Source organism: Peromyscus maniculatus, chromosome 13 (assembly GCF_049852395.1).
Source record: "Peromyscus maniculatus bairdii isolate BWxNUB_F1_BW_parent chromosome 13, HU_Pman_BW_mat_3.1, whole genome shotgun sequence".
Lineage (NCBI taxonomy): Eukaryota > Metazoa > Chordata > Mammalia > Rodentia > Cricetidae > Peromyscus > Peromyscus maniculatus.
Window position 1 is genome coordinate 50242577 of NC_134864.1, and position 19653 is coordinate 50262229.

Consider the following 19653-nt stretch of genomic DNA (forward strand, 5'->3'; position numbering starts at 1 on the left):
TATGACAGGAATGGAACCCGACCAAATGTACACCTCTCCCCTTGGTTCGCAATCCTTCCTGACACTGCAGGGTGGCCTGTGACCTGAAGTAATTGGTTCTCAAGCAGAAATGTACCTCTGTTTAAATGTGTGCAGAAGCCTACAGTGTGCAATGTTTTGGAGTGAGAGCCCATGGCCGCCCACATTAGACTCGACCAGTGTTTGTTTGGTGAGGGCCATTTTCTGTTTCATTCCGACTTGATTTAGAGCTCGGTGGCCAGGACTTAGCGCTACCAGCTAGACACGGGTGGTTTAACTGGAGTCAGAAACACCAATATAGAGAGGTCAGCTTGTAAAACAAAGATTTTTTGTAAGGCAAATAAACATTTTTTTCCTGCTTTTGTTCTGTGAAAATAGGGATTTGCAAACAGCTGCAATTGTGATTTGCTAGTTTAGTGCCCCTGTCGTTGGTGCCCCGTCGTCTTGGGGCCTGTCACAGTGAAGAACGAACACACACACACACACACACACACACACCATATACCCCTCAGTACAAGTGACTTCAATAGGTAGCTGTAAAGGGAAAATCTCAGATAGCTCCCTCTGCAGATGCGCTGAAGTGAAACCTCCATGGGTCTCCTCCTTTACGTTTCCCCCCATTCATTTGTCTTGTGTGTGTGTGTGTGTGTGTGTGTGTGTGTGTGTGTGTGTGTGTGTGTGTATCAGAGAACCTTTGGGGATCATTTCTCTCCTGCTGTCCAGGTTCTGGGGTTCAAACTCAGGTCTTCAGTCTTGGCAACGGGCACCTTTATGCAAGCCCTGTCCCCCATCCCTTCTCTGGGTCTTTTCTGAGCATGAACCTCTGTGGGCACAATTCTTTGAGGAGATGGGTTTCCATTTTGTTGGCTTCGTTTTGATCCTCTGGTTTGCACGGGGCATGCGCAGAGAGAGGTGTGCTCTGACGGAGCCATAGCGGGGTGCAGGAACACCGAGTCTGAAGGTCTCCCCGTCTCTGGGGTCTGAGATCACAGTTTGGGCCCCATCCGGAGCTGCAAAGGAGCCAGTGGTACCCCGTCTCTGTCAGCACCTCTACGTTTTTAAACCTTTGTCTCTCTCTCCACCACCAGAAGAAACCTAGGGCCGGGCACTTGAAGGAAACCCCATGTTAGAGAGAGCTGGACGTATGTCTGTCACCCAAGCGTTTTGAGCTGAGTCTAGTTCTATGTCCGGATTTTACCAGTTACATGAGGGGAAGGACTGTGTGTCACAGTTGGAGAATACGGGCTTCTCTGTATTCTGAGAAAGTTACTCTAAAAATAACCTCTCTGGAAGCCCCAAAAGGGAAAAAACAAAAAACAAAAACAAAAACAAAAAACAACAACCCATAAACAGAGGAATTTTCAGGATTATGAACAGTCTTCCTTAAAATATTCACATCCAGGTTCTTGCTTCTCCCCTTCACCTGGCCTACAGGACGGGCATGGTGTGGGTGGGAGCAGAAAGGGCATGCCATAAATCTGAGCTAATTTGGAAAGGGAAGGGCGAGGCAGATATGCAGTAATCAATAGAGCAGTGCCCTGTTCTGTGGTTTACTGGTCCTACTGCGCCTAACCCTGAGCCTCTAGAGGTGACAGGAGTTCACAGAATGTCCTCCCTTGTGCTTGGTGTGCGTGGCTCCTTAGTTTCCCACCAGAGACAACGGTTGTGGGTGAGTCTCTGCATCTTTACTTTTTATTCCTCTGTGTTTTACCATAAAAGAGGAAAATGACCGAGTTCTCGGACACACACACACACCCCCTCCCCTGCTCTGCCTCAAGCCACGTTTGCAGGACGGAATGTACGAATCTGAAACATTTCCTCCTGAAAAATCCCGTCGGGAGAACAAATAGAGAAAGCGAAGCCACAATGGGAACAGGGACTCAATTGTTCCCGCCACTGACTAAGCCAGCCGGATAGTGCCTTGCCCTGCCGCTCCGCTCCTGCTGCTGAAGGAGGACCAGGCAGAACAGGCTTCCTGGCCCTGGAAAGGAAATAGCATTAAAAATGCTTTGACTGAAAAGTGAGTGCACTAATTGATCGTTAATGACTGTGCAGCCCTAAATGTCTGGAATTTGGTTTAGATTCAATGTAATTTGACATTTGCCAACCATTATTAAATCCCTTTGATGCTCTCCCGGTGCAGCCGTGATGAGCAGCTGATTGGCTCTGGGGAGGGGATGGAGAACCCAAGCGGCTGGGCAGGGAGTCAATGGGTGTCTGGAAGTCCGCCACCCTCCCCTCCCCCCACCCTGGGGGTGAGGGTGGCCTTCCCCACACACCCTGTCTGTCATCTCTCTGCTTCCCTTGTTCTTCTGCAGCCTTTTTTTGTTCCCCCTTATTCTCCAAGGGGCAGCTTGTCCAGCACCTGTTCACCTGGCTCAGAGCATCCCCTGTTCCCGTTGCTTCGCTCCAAATTGGAAGTCAACCCGCCCTTTCTAGTAACAAGAAACATACTGCAGTTGTAGCAAGCGTTAAGAAAAAGGTGCAGAGATGGGGCGGGGGGGGGGGGGGGCAGGGCAGGGAGGGTGCAGAAAAGCTACTGTGGGAAAAATAGTACCTGTGGGAAAAGATTTTCCTCTTTCCCTTTTCCTTTCCGCTCCCTCTCTTTTTCCTCCCCCCCCCCTCTTTTCCCTCCTCCTCACACTTCATTTCTGTTTTCACAACTCCCTCGTGGTTCCTCATCCGTTGCGCATGGGGCCCTGGAGCTTCCACCACAATCCCCCTCCCAGATAGCTCCTTTAGTTTCTTTCCTGGCATGACCCTATCATCTGGCTCCCCACAGGAACTGACAGTTCCAGTTTCCCCAGGAAGGAAGAACTTGACTGTCCAGGTTCAGGTCTATGGCTCATCACTGGCAAGGTGCAGGTGGTCATCCTCCTAGAGCTCAGGTAAACCATAGGTAGGCAAGGAGCAAAGGATATAGCACCCAGGGAGGCCTCTGCAGGGCAAGGCACAGGGCCTGTTCTTTCATCTTGAGATTGCTGTGGATATCGCTCTGTATAAATAAAATGCTGATTGGCCAGTAGCCAGGCAGGAAGCATAGGCGGGACAATCAGAGAAGAGAATTCTGGGATGTGGAAGGCTGAGGCAGAGAGATGCTGCCAGCCGCTGCCATGAGAAGATGTTAAGATACCTGTAAGCCACAAGCCATGTGGCAACTTATAGATTAATAGAAATGGGTTAATTTAAGATATAAGAACAGCTAGCAAGAAGCCTGCCACAGCCATACAGCTTGTGAGTAATATAAGTCTCTGTGTGTTTACTTGGTTGGGTCTGAGCAGCTGCAGGACTGGCGGGTGAGAGAGATTTGTCCTGACCATGGGCCAGGCAGGACCAGGAAAAATCTAGCTACATGAGATAAGACTATTAGAATATTCCTTCTAGCCTTGCAAACGGTTGAACTGTGTATGTTGGTAGTTCATGATGAACTCCTACCTTCCATGACAGCGCCCACTCACCTTAGCACAAAGGATGGTTCCTCCTCATTCACAGCTGTTGCATCCATTCATGAGAGGTTCTAGAGGAAAACAGAAGAATTCTTCAGAGCAGCTCCCGAGAGCCAAGAGCAGAGCACAACAGTGAGAGAAAACTCTTAATTCCATTCCAATCAGGACAACGGTTCGTGTCTCTCTTCATGTATAAGACAGCCTGATAGAGGAAAGGGAATCATGACGGATCTAGACTCAGTCCCCTAGCTCTCCGCTGTGCCTCCGGCAGGCTGTGTGTCCTGAGGTCCATTGCTTGGCCTTTCTGGGCCATGTTCTTTCATCTGTGCTACAATAGCTGCAGATGAGAGAAATGGACGGAGTGGAAAGGAGACGCCGGGCCATTGCCCCTCCTGCACCAGATCTTCTAAACTGTACTTTCTCTTGTAGTTTGGAATGACTTCCAAAACTACTTCAAGATGAATTTTACAAGCATCGAGGAGTCTCGGGTACACTCTAATTATGAATTATCTACCACCTGTACTGTTCCAGACTCTCTCAGCTCGTTCAAGATGTTTGCAGGAATCACCTGAGTCCATGCAAGCGAACGATGGTGCATCCTGGCACACTAGCTAGGGCAGTACTCGTTAGCATCCCAAACAGAGATTTTAATCACAGGCGGAGGGGGTGGGGGGCGGAGGGGTCCTAGTCTGTATGTGGTCCTGTCCTGCTCATCTGGGCCCCCAAACACAGTGTCCCCCAACTCCTCACTGAGTCTACCTAGTAGCTGCTTCATTCATACCTGAGGTGGGCTTTTCTCGGCTTCCTTCCGGCCTTCTCTCCAAGTGACTCAGTCCCTGAAAAACTAACCAGCATGTTCTCAGAAAACGGAACCTGGCTGGGAATGCTCGTCATTTTCTTAGCTGAGAGCTGTTTTGTTTGTTTTTCCACATCGGCCCTCTGGCTTCCTACAATTCTTGGACAGCACAGGGAGGAAGAGGCCAGGGAAACGTGTCCCCTGGCGGGGCTGTGGTTGAGTGTGCTTCCTTCCGCTGTTCTCTTCTGGGCTGCAGCGAGCTGAATGCCCTGCATCAGCACCCCAACACACACCACACACATACAACCAGCACCCCCACCACCACACACACACAACCAGCACCCCCACACACACACCACACACACACAACCAGCACCCCCCACCACCACACACACACAACCAGCACCCCCACACACACCACACACACACAACCAGCACCCCACCACTATATACACACACAACCAGCACCCCCCACCACCACACACACACAACCAGCACCCCCCCACACACCACACACACACAACCAGCACCCCACACCACACACACACACACACACAAAACCAGCACCCCACCACCATACACACACACACACAACCAGCACTCTCCACCCCCACTACACACACACAACCAGCACCCCACACACACACCACACACACACAACCAGCATTCCCCACACCACACACATACACACAACCAGCAACCCCGTCCAACACACACACACACACACACACACACACACACACACACACACACACACGCACACACACACACACACAAAACCAGCACCCCACCATCATACACACACACACACATACACACACACATATACAACCAGCACCACTGCACACACACAACCAGCACCCCACACACCACACACACACACACACACACACACACACACACACACACAACCAGCAACCTCGTCCACCACACACACACATACACACACACACAAAAAAAAACCCAGCACCCCACCACCATACACACACACACACACACACACACACACACACGAGGACAGTGTCTTTGATGGTGTATTTTTAGATGATCTGAACAGACTCACCCCTGCACGTCTGTCTCTCCCCAGCAGCAGGACTTTCTGTTTACTTGCTTGTTCAGTGGTTTGGATTTCCTTCCAAATAAAATGTAAGCAAAACCAACGCACTGTTGTTAGAAAACGCTCCTGCCTTGAGAAGTGGCTTTCAAGGAGAAGTGGAGGAAATGAAAAGGCACCGAGGGTTCCAGAAGTAGCCCCACACTGGTCTAAGAAGAACTTCAGTTTTTAATCTGTGTCATATACTTGGGCCCGTGACTGTGGAGGCCAGAGGTCAAGGTCAGGTCTTACCTCTCTCTATCTCTCTCTCTACCTTCTTATCCCCCACCCACCCACCCTGCAGCCCCAAGACAGGATTTCTCTGTGTAACAGTCCTGGCTGTCCTTGAACGCGCTCTGTAGACTAGGCTGGCCTCCAATTCACAGAGATCCACCTGCCTCTGCCCCTGAGCACTGGGATTAAAGACGTGCACCACCACTGCCCTGCAATTACCCTCTTTGAAACAGAGTCTCTCAGTTTGGAGGTCACCTATTGAGCTAAGCTGGCTGGCCACGGAGCTCCAGGAATCCTCAAGTCTTTGGCTTCCACCCCCTCCCCAGTCACAGACGCCTGCATTTTAGCAGGTGCTGTAGCTCTAGACTCAGGTCCTCCTCTTTCTTGCCAGGCTAACACTGTACCAAGGAGCCATATTCCCTCTGAGAGAAACTTGATAGGATCACGGGCGGTAGCGTGTTTACAACTAGGATAGAACGTCTGATTTCACCGCTTGATTACCTGGATTTTAAGTCATCGTTCACATGGCAGGGGACTAGGAAAACAGCCATTATTTAAGCCTAACTCCACAACACCACCTCCCCTTTGTTTCTGAATGAAGACACTGAAGACCACGGAGGCTGTTACCCGGAACCCTAAATAGGCAGCCTGAAGTAAAAAACATTGCTATTCTGATAGTTCTGTTTCTGCCTGGAGTGCTGTCCAGCCCATACTAAGCAAATTTAACCCAACTGTGACGGCTTGTACAAAGATTTGCGCCACTTAACAGATCCTTACGTTCATAACTGAGTTATAATATTCTGGAAGTTTGCTCAAATGGTGTGTTCTACTCTATTTGTATTAAAGCAGGCAGCTTCGTTCTCCGAGCTAAAACACAACCACACCATTGTATTTGGTGCTGTATGACACAGGAATTGGGATAAGGATTAATTAATTTACTAATTTAGCTAATGAGTATACAGTAAGCTAAAGATTGTGCTAAACAGTGGGGATTCAAAGACGCACAGGGCAATTTATATCAGTTAGAACTGTGTGTTTCTATTTACTCATTTGCTTTTGCTAGTGACAGAAACTCACCATGAAGAGGCCGTGCACATAGGGGAGTTCATTATAAGTATCTTAGCACATACATAATTCACTACAGGAATATGGAAGTGGAATGTGACTCCTAGAACCATTAGGACTGGGAACTCAAATGCACAGGGCCTTCCCCTCCCCTCTGTTAGCTCTCTGTTCCCTTTCTAGAGACTTCTACTTCTCTGCCTTCATATCAGAAAATGTGTCTGCTGTAGCTCTGAAGTGCACCCCATCAAAGCCAGAGACACTGACTTCCGGTTTTGGTAACAATACCATCATTCCCAGGGAAAGCCACTCCTGGGCTCTGTTTGGATCAGGAGCTCTTTCTATACCCATTGACTCTTGACTGTCATGAGTGGCTTCCTCCTCTTCAGTCAGGAGCATATCCTCAGCCAATCAGCAGGGGCCCAGTGTGGTTTCACAAAGACACAGGGACCACTAGGACAGAGTCTGTGATACCCACATGAGATCTGCATCAGTGTAGGTGGAAAGTAGCTGTTCCTGGAAGGGGGGAATCATGGGACAACAACCTCAAGATCATGACACTCTGTGTGTGTGTGTGTGTGTGTGTGTGTGTGTGTGTGTGTGTGTGTGTACCTGCACATGTAGAGGCTAGAACTCAACCTCAGGTAGCCTTCCTCAGGTGGTATCTAGGTTGTTTTTCTGTGACATAGACTCTCAGTGGCCTATTAAGGCTTACCTATTAAGGCTAGGCCGACTGGGCACCATGCTTCCGGGATCCACATATCTCTGCCTCCTCAGGACTGGGATCACATATCACCACCACACCCAGGTTTTTTTTTACATGGGCTCCATGGCTCAAGCCCAGTTCATCGTGCTCATGGGAAGGCACTTTGCCAACAGAACAAGCCCCCCTACCTGATGCTGTGATTTTACCATGAGCTTGATGGCCGACACCATAGCTTCACTTGGCTCAAAAGCGTGCGTACGGGTCTTAAAAAGAGAAGCTGCCTTGCCTAAGGAAAGGAACTGGGGAGTGTGTGCAGAGAAAAGTGAGGTTCATTCAAGTGAGCCATATGGAAATAAAATAAGCGAGGAAAAGGTATTCTAGAAAGTGGGAACAGCATGAAAGGAAGCTCAGAGGCAGGGAAATCCAGCACAGAGGCACAAAAAGATGAAATGGAGAAGCAGAATGGAGTCTGTAGCTCTCTGTTCCTTTGACCTATCTTCTGTGGAGCAAAGGGAGTCCTAAGATGATGGGATACATTACATAGACTCCACTCTGATAACATGCTGGACGCTGTTCAAGGTTTGTGGGATACCCCAGCAGGCAGAGTTGACAGGGTCCCTAGACAATACCTGAGGAAAACGGTATGTGAACGTGTTAGCTAGAATTCTGGCGCGGTGTTACAAAGGAAACAGAGAGACAACGCCCTTGACAGCGGACCTTACGATGGTTAGAAGAGTCTTCTCTGAGGCCGTGACATTTGAATGAAGGAGAGAGGGTGCTGTAGAGCTGGGGACAGGAAGCAGGCCTCCGCGGCCGGAGCATGGAAACTAGAGGAAACGAGATGAGGAGAGGCCAACAAATGGCCAGTGGTTCCATCGGCAAGGGGGCACCGTAAAAACAAGAAGGAACGGCCGGCCCCCTGGAACAGCCGCTCACCCTCTTCTGGGTTGTCTGCCAGGTAAAGAACATCCATTCGGCCAGTTCCTTCAGTGAAAAGACTGAGAGATTCTTGTTTCCTCAGTTTCCCTCTCCTGCCCTGTCATCCAGTCTCGAGTTCTTGTTCTCTGAAACAAACCCAAAGTGTCTTGGTTTCTTTCTGTGTTCCACGATCTTGTCCAGGCTGTGGATGCTACCTGAGGTGCTGCTGAGCCGGGGCTCCCCTAAGAAGAGCATGTGAGGTGGCCACGCTCTGCTCGGAAGGGTGTCTAAGGCAGAAGCTGGGACTGAGGGTTATATAAGGCAATGCACCAGAGGCCCCTACCGTAGCACTGGGCTTTTAAAGTGTTTTCCATACGTTTGATCAATTTTTTTTTTTTTTTTTTGTAATTCCTATCTTCCTGGTACATTTCAACATGACAGAGAGATCAAGGGATTTGGGACTGGAGACTTGAATTTATGTCCTAGTTTAAAAGACACGTGGCATTGGGCAAGCCCTAATTTCTCTCAGCTACAAATCCCTTCTCTGTGAGTGAGGATGCTGGATACTTGGCATTCCTATAACACAGGGCTTCAAATAGATGTGGAAAATGTTTTGCAAGCAGAAATGAATTTTTACATGAGCGATCAACTCTACAGAATTGTACTTAATTCCATTTCCTGCTGTATGTGACCTCTCGGGTTCCTATACTGGAAGACACCAGAAAGTAAATTTTATTATCGAGCACTGGGGTCTTTAGCCTGCAGGAGTTCCTGATTCCTAAACTTCAGCCTATATGATGTGCTTCTGCTAATATGGAAACATGTAATTTTCCTGGTCCAAATGTGGTAGCCACTAGTCAGTGTACCACTGTGTGCTGGAAACTCGGCCACTGTAACTAAGAAACAATGCCTATTGTGTTTTTTGCTTTAATCAATTTAAATTTAAACATTCATACGTGGCTGGTGGTTGATGAACAGTCGGTACAAATCCAAGGCCTCTGCATTCTCAGGAGTCCTGGTCAATAAAGCAAGGACCTGCCAAGAACCTTTCTAACTAGGCTTCAAGATACACAATTCAGAAGCAAATAAGCCAATTCAAATACAGTAAGGGCCGCATCCTTAGTCAGGTTTCTTGTTTTTGCATCGAATATAATTCTAGACTCTTTTTTAGGTTCCTAGTTGGCTTATGTATCAACAAGAGGAAAAACTTCAAAACAAGAGTCTCAAGCAAAAGGCAGCCTTGGAAGATAAACTGCCTAAGAAACAGTCTCCTGGGAGTTATATTTGAGCATGGAGCTGTTCCAAATTTAACAGTCTTTCTTTCTCATTAGGAAAAATAGCTATGGAAAACCAAGAGTTGAATTTTAAAAAGGGTGTGTGTGCCTAACCAGGGATTGTTTCATGATGGCCACAGTCTTAAGATCACAAGGGATTTCTCTAATGAAGTTGGCAATATATGTGTGTGTGTGTGTGTGTGTGTGTATGTATATATATGTATGTGTGTATATGTATATATGTACATGTATGTATATATGTATAGGATTATCTTCCTATGTCTGGATATTTAGACCACAATGGACAAGCTGACACAGAGAGGAACGAAAAGAATGTAATGTGGTTGAACTGTTCAGGAGAAAGGGAGGAGAACCCAGCGGAAAAGAATCAAGCAAACGGTGGAAAAGACTAGCGAAGGGAAACTGCTGAGATCCAAGAACAGCTTTTGGGGGGAAAATGAATACAGAGATGAAACCAAGAGGGAGAAGAGGGAACAGATTGGGGTGGGCGGGGTGAGCATCAGAGAAGAAATTGCAGCTCCATTTGTGAAAGACTCTCTCTCTCCCCCTCCCTCTTCCTTCCCCTGGTATGTGTGGGGGGGAGGTGCGGGGGGGGGGGGGGGCCCGGGGGAGATCAGCTAAGGAATAAAAATAAGAATGACCAGAATGAAATTACTTTGTAAAAAAAAAAAAACCCAGGGACAAGTTAGTCTGGTCAAAGAGGGACATCTGTCACCCCATTTAATTAAGGGACTATTAGTGGAACAGGCAGGTAGCCACAGTGAGCCTTTGCTGTTTTAGGAGCTGCTGAAATTCCAGATAATAGTGGAAGGCTGCAAAGTTATTGAGAACAATTGGGGGTAAAAATGCCAATTTAATTGATAATAACATTATACCTAGTACAATGCTTGGGAATTTTTAAAAAAAAAATCACACATTAAATAAATTTAAATGACTCTGATTATCATCCAATTATGATTGTTTAAATAATGTAATATAATTAAATGCAAAAAAAATGTATTTTAAGCAATCACTCTCCTGTTCTGCATTCTCCTTTTAAGCATTTGCTGTTTGATTCTGCAGTCGTGGCTGGGGGTAATACAAGCGCCAGGACTACCCTTTATCAAACAGATGCAACTGTGAGGAAGAAAAATAGTAAAGATAGCTGCAGAGTGCTTTATTATTATTTTTTTCTCCTGTCCTTATTCCATGATCACAATGGTTAGCCTCCTTCTTCAGACACCTTTAACTTCAGAACACACACACACACACACACACACACACACACACACACACACACACACACACACACACACAGAACTGTGGCCACCATACACAACAGCAACAACTCATGGATTCATTTAGGCTCACGGTTTCAAAAGGGGGCAGTTCTTCAAGATAGAAAGGCAAGGGCAGGGCATCTCTAGTCACGTCATGGTGACCAGGAAGCAGGGAACAATACAGGAAGTGGCCAGAGGTAAAAATCCCCACAAGGATCCATGCTAGACATAGGTCCACTGATCTACTTCCTCCAAATGGGCCCCACCTCCTAAGTTTCCAATATCTCCCCAAACAACGATCTGCTGGAATCACTCACAACTTGAGCCTGTAGGGGGCGCTTCACATTCGTAATGCCCAGTTTGCCCTTTCACCTGGGTCTCCCCACCAAGGAGGTTCTCTGACAAGGCCTCCCACGGTCTTCCTGATCCCACTGGCTAAGCTCAGCTGGAAACGCGTCACACAGAGACTCCATCAGGCAAATGGGCTTCACGGGAAACTGTCTGGATGGTGGACTTGAGTTTTCGAGGCCATAGACTGGTGGCCACGGCCTTATCGCTGCCTGAGGTTGTCACCTGCCTCCTTAATGGGTAGCCAATCCCCGGATTCTTCTCAGTTGGAGTTGTAGCCTCATTGTTGGGGGAAAAAATAAGTTGACAAATCTCCAGGTTTATTTGAAATTATCTTCTTTTTTTTCTGATAATATGCAGCATTGTAAATGTACTTTTAAAACCACAGAGAAAGTTAAAGTTCTTAGAACCTATCCAGAAACAAGCCACAATCCCAAATTATTCTACCTATTTAAAAAAATTAACATATACATTAGCCTACTTGGGATCTTAGGTATGGACTGTCTGTAGGATCCTTTTTTAAAACAATGTGTTGACTACATTTCTATGATAATCCATGCTTCATTGACTCAAAGGTGCCTGCAATTTTAAAATTACCTGCCCACTGAAAAGAAGAAGTGCAGCTCATTATCACTGGCAGATTCCTTTAACCATAGGAAACTAGTTTCAGAGGTATTATACTAGATATAAAAAATTATCTTATAAATGATAAACTATCATCCCCCCCCCAAAAAAATCGGACATTTCTGTTGGTTCACAAACTTCTTTTTTTTGTTTATTTGCTTTGCCTTTTGGTGACAGGTTCTCATGTACCTTGACCACAAAATACTACGCAGCCAAGGCTTTCCTTAATCGCCAATTCTCCTCCGCCTCCCTGGGACTGAGATTGCAGATGTGAGCTACCATGCCTGGTTTTCATGAACGTCTAAATGTGTTATCTTTGCACACTTGTATTTTCGCTTCCTAGGGTTAAATGCCTGGAAATGGAGTTGATGGAGTGCAAATGTGAATCAGCTTGGTTCAGGCCTTCTACCATTTATGCATATTAAATATAGACAATTTTTGTTGATTAAAAAAATGATGTAATCCCAGCACTTGAGAGGCAGAGGCAGGCAGATCTCTGTGAGTTCAAGGATAGCCTGGTCTACAAAATGAGTTCCAGGACAGCCAGGGGTACACAGAAAAACCCTGTCTCAAAAAAAAAAAATCTAAATAAATAATAATAAAAACTATTGAAAGGCCTGGCAAATTAAAGTGATGAATCCTGCCCGTTCTGGGTAATGCACATTCGAATGATTACCAGTTGTATTTTGGAGTGCGTGGCCCCTTAGAGCCCTTTACAACAGCTATGTTAATCTAACATACTCAAGTAGGAAAACTCCCAAACCATTTTTCTCCTTTATTGTCCCTACAGTTCCTGTCTTTTGTCTTGGTGTCTCCAGTACTTTGAGACAGTGACACCTGCAGTGGATTCTCTGATAAATGTTAAAGTCTGTTCATCTTTAGGGAGGCGTCCTTAACAACGGGAGTATTTTTGATAATCAACTTGCTTGCCTTTTATCTTGCTGCCAGTTAAGGACAAGGCTGGGGGGGGGGGGTACCATTTGCAGGTGACAACAATCGCAGCACTGGGAACTAGGAGATGCTTTGGGGCCACTTTCCTAAGAGCTCTTGTTCATTCGATCTGGGATCTGGGGTTGCTGAAAGCGCCCCGGGTACTGAACTGTGGGAAGCGAGGATAGCCATGGACAATCCTGTAATGGGGGTGGGGGGAGGTGGGGGGAATGGGGAGGTAGGGAGGTGGGGGCGAAGGGGTGGGGGGGTGAGGGGGTGAGATGCGGTCACATGTAAAGTCACAGAACAACAGAAAGTCATGATCTTTGGTTTTAGGAGACAGGTTATGATTTAGTATCAAATGTGTAGACATTAAGTCCAGAATTAGAATATGATCTGGAGACAGAACTCCCTCTCCCTCTGAAAGGGACCAAGACAAATGCTAATTTGCCGTGACCCTCTGGCAGCTCAAAGATGACACATGGTCTGTCCCTTTACAGGGAGCATCTGTGTCCCACAGTGTCCCTTAGGACTCTAAGGCACATCAGCAAATGCTCGATCTTTTCCTGGAGCATCTGAGGCACAGCTGTATCTCTGATGTCCTATATGTCCTAGAGGGGGGAGCAGGGCCCCTCAACTCTAGTGTGAGGCCCACAGCTCCAAGATGCTGAGAGCGCATGACCTGGGAGCTGCCACTCTAAGAAAGCAGAGATTCAAAGAACACGTTTCCGTGTCCGGTGGCGTAAAATCAAAAGTCTCACGCCCAAAGCAAGCTTCTCTGTGCCTCAGCAATTCAAGCTTGTGGGCAGTGCTTCCCACACCAAATTTCATAAGAAAGGGGGAAAGAAAGATGGGAGGTTCTTTAAAAAAATACAGAAACAGTTTCTGAAGGCAAATTCACATGGCTTTTTAGAAGCCCCACACTGCTGCCTGGCTGCAGGCCTCTGATCTAATAAGGATGGCAAGAGACAGACCACTCACTTGCCCATCCTGAAGACGAACACATGCACCTGCCCCCGGGCCTCCAAGGCAGGGCATATGTCTGTAAATGACAAGCAGGCTGCAAACCCGAGGGTGGAGCCCCAGATGGGGAGGCAGGGGAGACAACTGGGCCATTTGAGTAAATCTTAATCAGAACCATGCACCAGAACACCCCAGGGCATTTCAGTATAGACACAGGTTCCCGAATACACCCCAGACTTCCTGAATCCGAATCTTGGGCCGGATTGAGCTTTATTTTTCCAAGATTCTTCTGGTAACTCAAACACACTCCTGTGGTTAAGAATCACTAAGCCTGGAAAGGTCAGAGAGGGCCAGGCAGCCTCATTTCTTATGTACTGGGGGCTCTTGCATAATTAAAAAATGAAAAGTGAAAATAGAGCTTTAGAATTACCCAAGTAGGTAAGCACGTTTTAGATACCGTAACCTGTGCCTACAGTTAGCCGAATCGCACCGACTATAAATTGCAATGCTGTTTAACATCACAAGATAATTAAAAGGTTTATGAAAATAATTCTTAGAAACCATCGGTAGTGGGATGCAGAAATGGAATGTAAATCTGAGGCTGCATGTGTACGTGATGATGGTTTCTTTCAGTCTTACCAGGTCCGACTGAAGGACCACCGCACCTGGAGAAAGGATTAAAATGCAGTGATGACCTTGTCTTTGCCTTTGTGTTTTTGTTTGTTTGTTTTCAACATTTTTAAACATCTTTTAAGGATTTATTTATTCTTATTTTATGTCCATTAGTGTTCTGCTTGCATGTATGTCTGTATGATAATGTCCGATCCCCTGGAACTGCAGTTACAGACAGTTGTGAGCTGCGGTGTGGGTGCTGGGAAATAAACCCAGGTCCTCTGAGAGAGCAGCGACCACTGAGTCATCTCACCAACCCCTGCCCCCAGCTTTCCCTTTGTTAATGGGAATCCCAGGCTTGGGGGGGGGGAGGTTTCCATCCTGACCCCTCAAGCATCCCTGTCTCAAAAGTCCTGGATTTCAGCCGTAGTGATGATGCCCGAGTCTCTGGCTTTAGAGTCAATAGTAAAGCCTTTGGAGATGACCGTGTTCCTCCATGGGAACATTGTTAAAATGGATTTCAATGAGAGCTGCTCATGTTTGATGTGCTCCTATTATCTTCCAGGCTCTATGCTAGGGTCAGAAAGTAGATCTTCCCTTCCCACCCCAGTGGTCCCGATGTCTGAGAATACACAACTCAAGAGAAGCAGCTTAGCCCCCTGGTACAGGTGTCCTATGAGTCCTGTCCCAATGGCGAAGATGATGCTTCTCTGCCTGGCTTTCACGTGATCATCACACCTGTGTCAAGCACTCAAGTACCATCCAGGTCCTAGGCTGATGACACCAGACGAAGTCTTAAGGTTTGGTGGGCAGAAAAGTACATAGAACTGGAGACACAGAATTCTAAACTGAACAGCGGTTTCAAAATGGAATGAGAACCACAGGCTGGTAGGAAATCTTACAAGTGCGTAGGCTGTGCGGCAGATCTGGTCCTTGTGGGGACAAATCTTTGCCACCTGCTCCTCTGTCTGGAACCTTTTCTTTCTTTCCACATCTTGACCCTTTATAAAGTCAATGCACTTACATTCTCATTCAAGGACGTCTCCTCTGAAAGGAGTCCCTCTGCTGATGAGATATGTCCCTAGCCACATCCTTCAGACTGTTCAAATTCTCCTCCAGGACCACCCCATGGACTCTCACCCTCCAGACCCATGCGACAGCAGCATTTTTAGCTTCCCACTTCTTTCAGAAGGAGGAAACAAGAAAGCGTCTCTCCCCATTGCCTCTGTGTATTTTCACGACATCAGGTGACAATCTGACTTCTGCTCTCAGTGTGCTCTGGCCCTGGCCTCAGTCCTGCCAGCATCCCTGATGATACCCAGCTCCTCCAGGCTTTGCTGTAGCATGTCTTTCTCTGGACCACCAGCCAGCTCCCAAATAATGACACAGAGACATCTTGTTAACTATGAAAGCTTTGCCATTAGCTTATAGCCCACTATCTCTTATAACTGAAATTAACCCATTTATGTTCATCTACTTTCTATCACGTGGCGTTACTCCTCTTCCATCTTGTACCTCCTGTCTCCTCCCCATGTCTCACGCAGGCCCAGGTTCCACCGCCTCTTCCTTTCTCTCCCCGGAAATCCTGTCTATACCTGCTGCCTGGCTATTGGCTGTTCAGCTTTTTTATTACACCAATCACAGCAGTACGTTTCACACAGTGCACAACTATCCCACAACACCTTGCTATGGGATGTGAGCTGCTGAGTTCCTGGCCTCCTCAGCCTGCCATGTTGGTCTCCTTGCTCGGCTCCACTGATCCTTTGCATCTAGTCCTCTTCCTGGTTTCTAGATATCATGATTTGCAGGAGTTCTTCCCTCTTATCCCCTCTGCTGTCAATTTCACCCACTCCCACCTCTTTCCCACTTAGGTTATAAATGACACCTATATCTGTCCATCTCATGCTGGCTCTGGACCAGTTTTTCCTACCTCTTCTTTAAACTCTTCCCCCAAACCACACCTTCTACTATAGAAAGATCAAACTGATCATTTTTCCCACCCTGAAACCCAAGCCATTATTTTCTCCCCGAAATCCCCAAATCTTATTCCCATCTCAATTTTGGAGCAACTTCAGGGAGTTTCAGATGTGCAGGGATGGAGAAGAGCAGACTCAGTTCTGTGCCAGTCAGGGACCAGGTCATGGCCAGGTCACGAAGATGCTTCCATCTTTGATGGGTGACATCCAAAGAAGTCTCAGATGTTGACATCCCAGCGAGGAGATATCTGTACAAAGGCCTGGTTGGACAGCAACACATAGCATTGTGCCTGCATTTCACTGGCTAAATTTGGCCACCCGGCCTAATAGCAAGGAGCTATCTAATGTGACCTCATTGGGGTTCCAAGAGAGTTTCAACGAGCTGGTCTCCAAGTTTCCCTGAAATCTGTATTTAAAGCTATGAAGGGAAGTTCCCTCTCTCTTGAATTCTTCCCCTTTCTGGTTGATCACTAGTTCCTCTTGATCTTTCCTCTACACTAACACTCCCCATATTCAGCCTTATGTTCCCATCCCTTAAGCCATCATCTCTCAGCTCTCAGCATCATCTCTCAGCTCTCAGCATCATCTCTCAGTTCTCAGCATCTCTCAGCTCTCATCATCTCTCACCTCTCAGCATCTCTCAGCTCTCAGCATCTCTCAGCTCTCATCATCTCTCACCTCTTAACATCTCTCAGCATCATCTCTCAGCTCTCATCATCTCTCACCTCTTAGCATCTCTCAGCATCATCTCTCAGCTCTCAGCATCATCTCTCAGCAGCTCTCAGCATCATCTCTCAGCTCTCATCATCTCTCAGCTCTCAGCATCATCTCTCAGCATCATCTCTCAGCATCTCTCAGCTCTCAGCATCTCTCAGCTCTCATCATCATCATCTCTCTAACTTGACCACTGTGATGATCCTTGAACTCGGGCCTTTCTCCTTTTAATCTCTCATTTACCAAACAAACACATGTCAGGCAATGTGTTCTAAACACCAGGTTAAATAGCGAGGAGGAAATGAGGGAATGGATAGATTTATAATCCCGCCTGGAAGGCAGAGGTGTACATGCTCTTATCACTTGCTTCTTGGTGCCTGTGATGGGGAAGGACAGGACACAGGACTTGTGGGGAAGGGCCTCCTCCTTCTCTGACCACTCCATTAAGCAGGATACATGCCTGCCCTACTCACTGCCCCTCACTGCCCTTAGGATAAGTGCCCCTCACTATTTCCATCACAGTCCCCGCCTCCGTGCTGAATTATCACACATGTGCATGTGCATTCTTGCTGAACTTGTGTCTCGTCCCACCAACTGGGTGCTCCACAAGGGCAGGGACTGTGTCTCATTTGCCAGCATGGTCACCACAGAGTGCAGAACAGTGCTGGCACATGGCAGGAAGGAAGCTAGTGTGTGTGTGTGGGGGGTCAGATTAGCTTTTCTAAGAGAAAGGAAGTTTTCCAAGGCTGGTGATGTGGCAAAGGAGATTGGTGGGGGTAAGTGCTTGTCTGAGGCTGGGAGGGAGTACAGCTGAGGTTCAGGCTTGAGGAGGAAGAGAGCTGGGACTGGACACTGCATTCTGTAAACTGTGTGTGTGTGTGTGTGTGTGTGTGTGTGTGTGTGTGTGTGTGTGGTGTGCACTCGCTCATGCGTTTCCTCCGAAGTGATGAGAAGCCACAGGAAGACCCAGTTAAAGTTTTAGATCTGCACTGCTCTTTCTAGAAGCAGTTGGAGGAGAACAGGTTGAGGCTGGACACCTGGGGAGAACTCAGAACAATCTTGGTAGTGTGAGCAAAACAGTTGCAGTGCATTCCACCCTGGCTTGTCAAAGGTGCTGGCTCAGGTGTCCATACAGGGAAAACCTCCAAATGGGGAGCAGTGCAAGAATTTGGGTGATTTCTATACCTTTATGCTTCTATTTTGACTGCATTTCCAAATCAAACCATGCCTCCTCCAAGAGGCTTTCCATGATTGACTCTTACTCCAAAACATTCTAAGCTATCATAGTTAGATAAATCCATTTGGTACAGGTTAAAGGTCCTCTATTTCTGTAACGTTCCTTCAACTTCTAACATTGGCAAAAGTGACCCATATATGTTATTTCATTAAAATACTGCTTATAGTGAGCACACTAACTAATACTTGGGTCTTTGTCACTGATTACGGGCGCTTTCCTTGTTGACCGAATCTTAAGGGGCGGGGGAACTTAGCTCAGTCTTCTTGATAGCATGTCTCCTTGGGCTGTCCCACAGCACACAAGTAACCCATGGCTCTCCTTCAGTTTGACAAATCATTTTTGATGGACTCTCTGGCTCTCTTGGAGAGACCCTTAAGTGAAAGGAGTTGCTGTCTCTCTGCAGACAGTGCCCTCCTGGAGGCCCTGAAGTCAGAGTCTGCTTTCCTGTAGGTCAGGAATTCCCTCTTGCCTGGGGACTTTTCTTGTGTCCACATTCAGGTATTCTCGCAGGTCTGAAATGGCTTCAGGGAGCACATGGCCCTTTGTCTCGGTCTTTGATGGACAAGGCTCACAGAGCAAGGCAGCAAGGGCCCATGTTTTAGTCCCAGGTGAGGCTGGAGGGCTGCTCAATTCTGAAATGGAAATTTCTGGTCCCCCCTCGGCCTCTCTCTTCCTATTTCCCACCTCCAAACTCGGGCCCACCCAGGCCAGCCTGGCGAGGGGAGGACCCAGTGGGGTTTTATTTCTTAAGTGCTTGTGCCGCGATGGAGAGAGGAGAATTCTGTTCGGAGCAAGCAGAGTAATTGACACCTGGGAAGCCAGTTACTCACAAACTCCAGGAAGTAAAAATGAAAAAGCCCTTTGTATCAAGCCCGTGTCTCCCCTGTCAGGGCAGAATGTGCCCGTGATAATTGCAGCCAAGGTGAGGCGCTGGGCTCGAGACATCGTTCATCCCACCCCACCCCCTCCCTTTGTCTTTCAGACCATGCCTCAGAGCCTTCTGTTTTCTCCATCTGCTATTCTTCTTCTTCTTTTTAATAATAATTAAAATCGCAGGCACTTCTGTTTCATAGGACTCTTCTTTGGATGGCTTCCCTTTTTTTTTATTTTAGGTGGCTGTGTTTACATGCACGGGCTCCCCTCGTCCTTTTGAATAAAACCTCCATCCCCAAATGCACTCTGGACCGCAGCATTTGAATCAGGACCACGTCTGCTGGCTTTGGGCTGTAAAAAGACGTGACTGTTCAGAGCTAGCAGAGGAGGGTGTTCACCAGTTTGTGTAAGAAGATAAATAAGGAGATGCACACCAGCTCCTTTACAGCGCGGAATGAAAATGCCCACCGGTGTCCACCAGACACAGGTGTAAACTGGATTTAACTGGAAAGGTCACTAAATCTCATGATTTTTTTTATATATATATTC

At 47.3% G+C, this 19653-nt stretch overlaps 1 long non-coding RNA gene across 1 annotated transcript; it reads right to left on the reverse strand.

Moving 5' to 3' along the window:
- Positions 1–304: 304 nt before the first annotated feature.
- On the reverse strand, positions 305–4404 carry LOC143268366 (uncharacterized). Its single transcript, XR_013044220.1, has 3 exons — positions 4246–4404; positions 3477–3535; positions 305–1113 (listed from the first exon to the last, which is right to left on the reverse strand). It is a non-coding gene; the product is annotated as an uncharacterized LOC143268366 (long non-coding RNA).
- Between the last annotated feature and the right edge of the window lie 15249 nt (positions 4405–19653).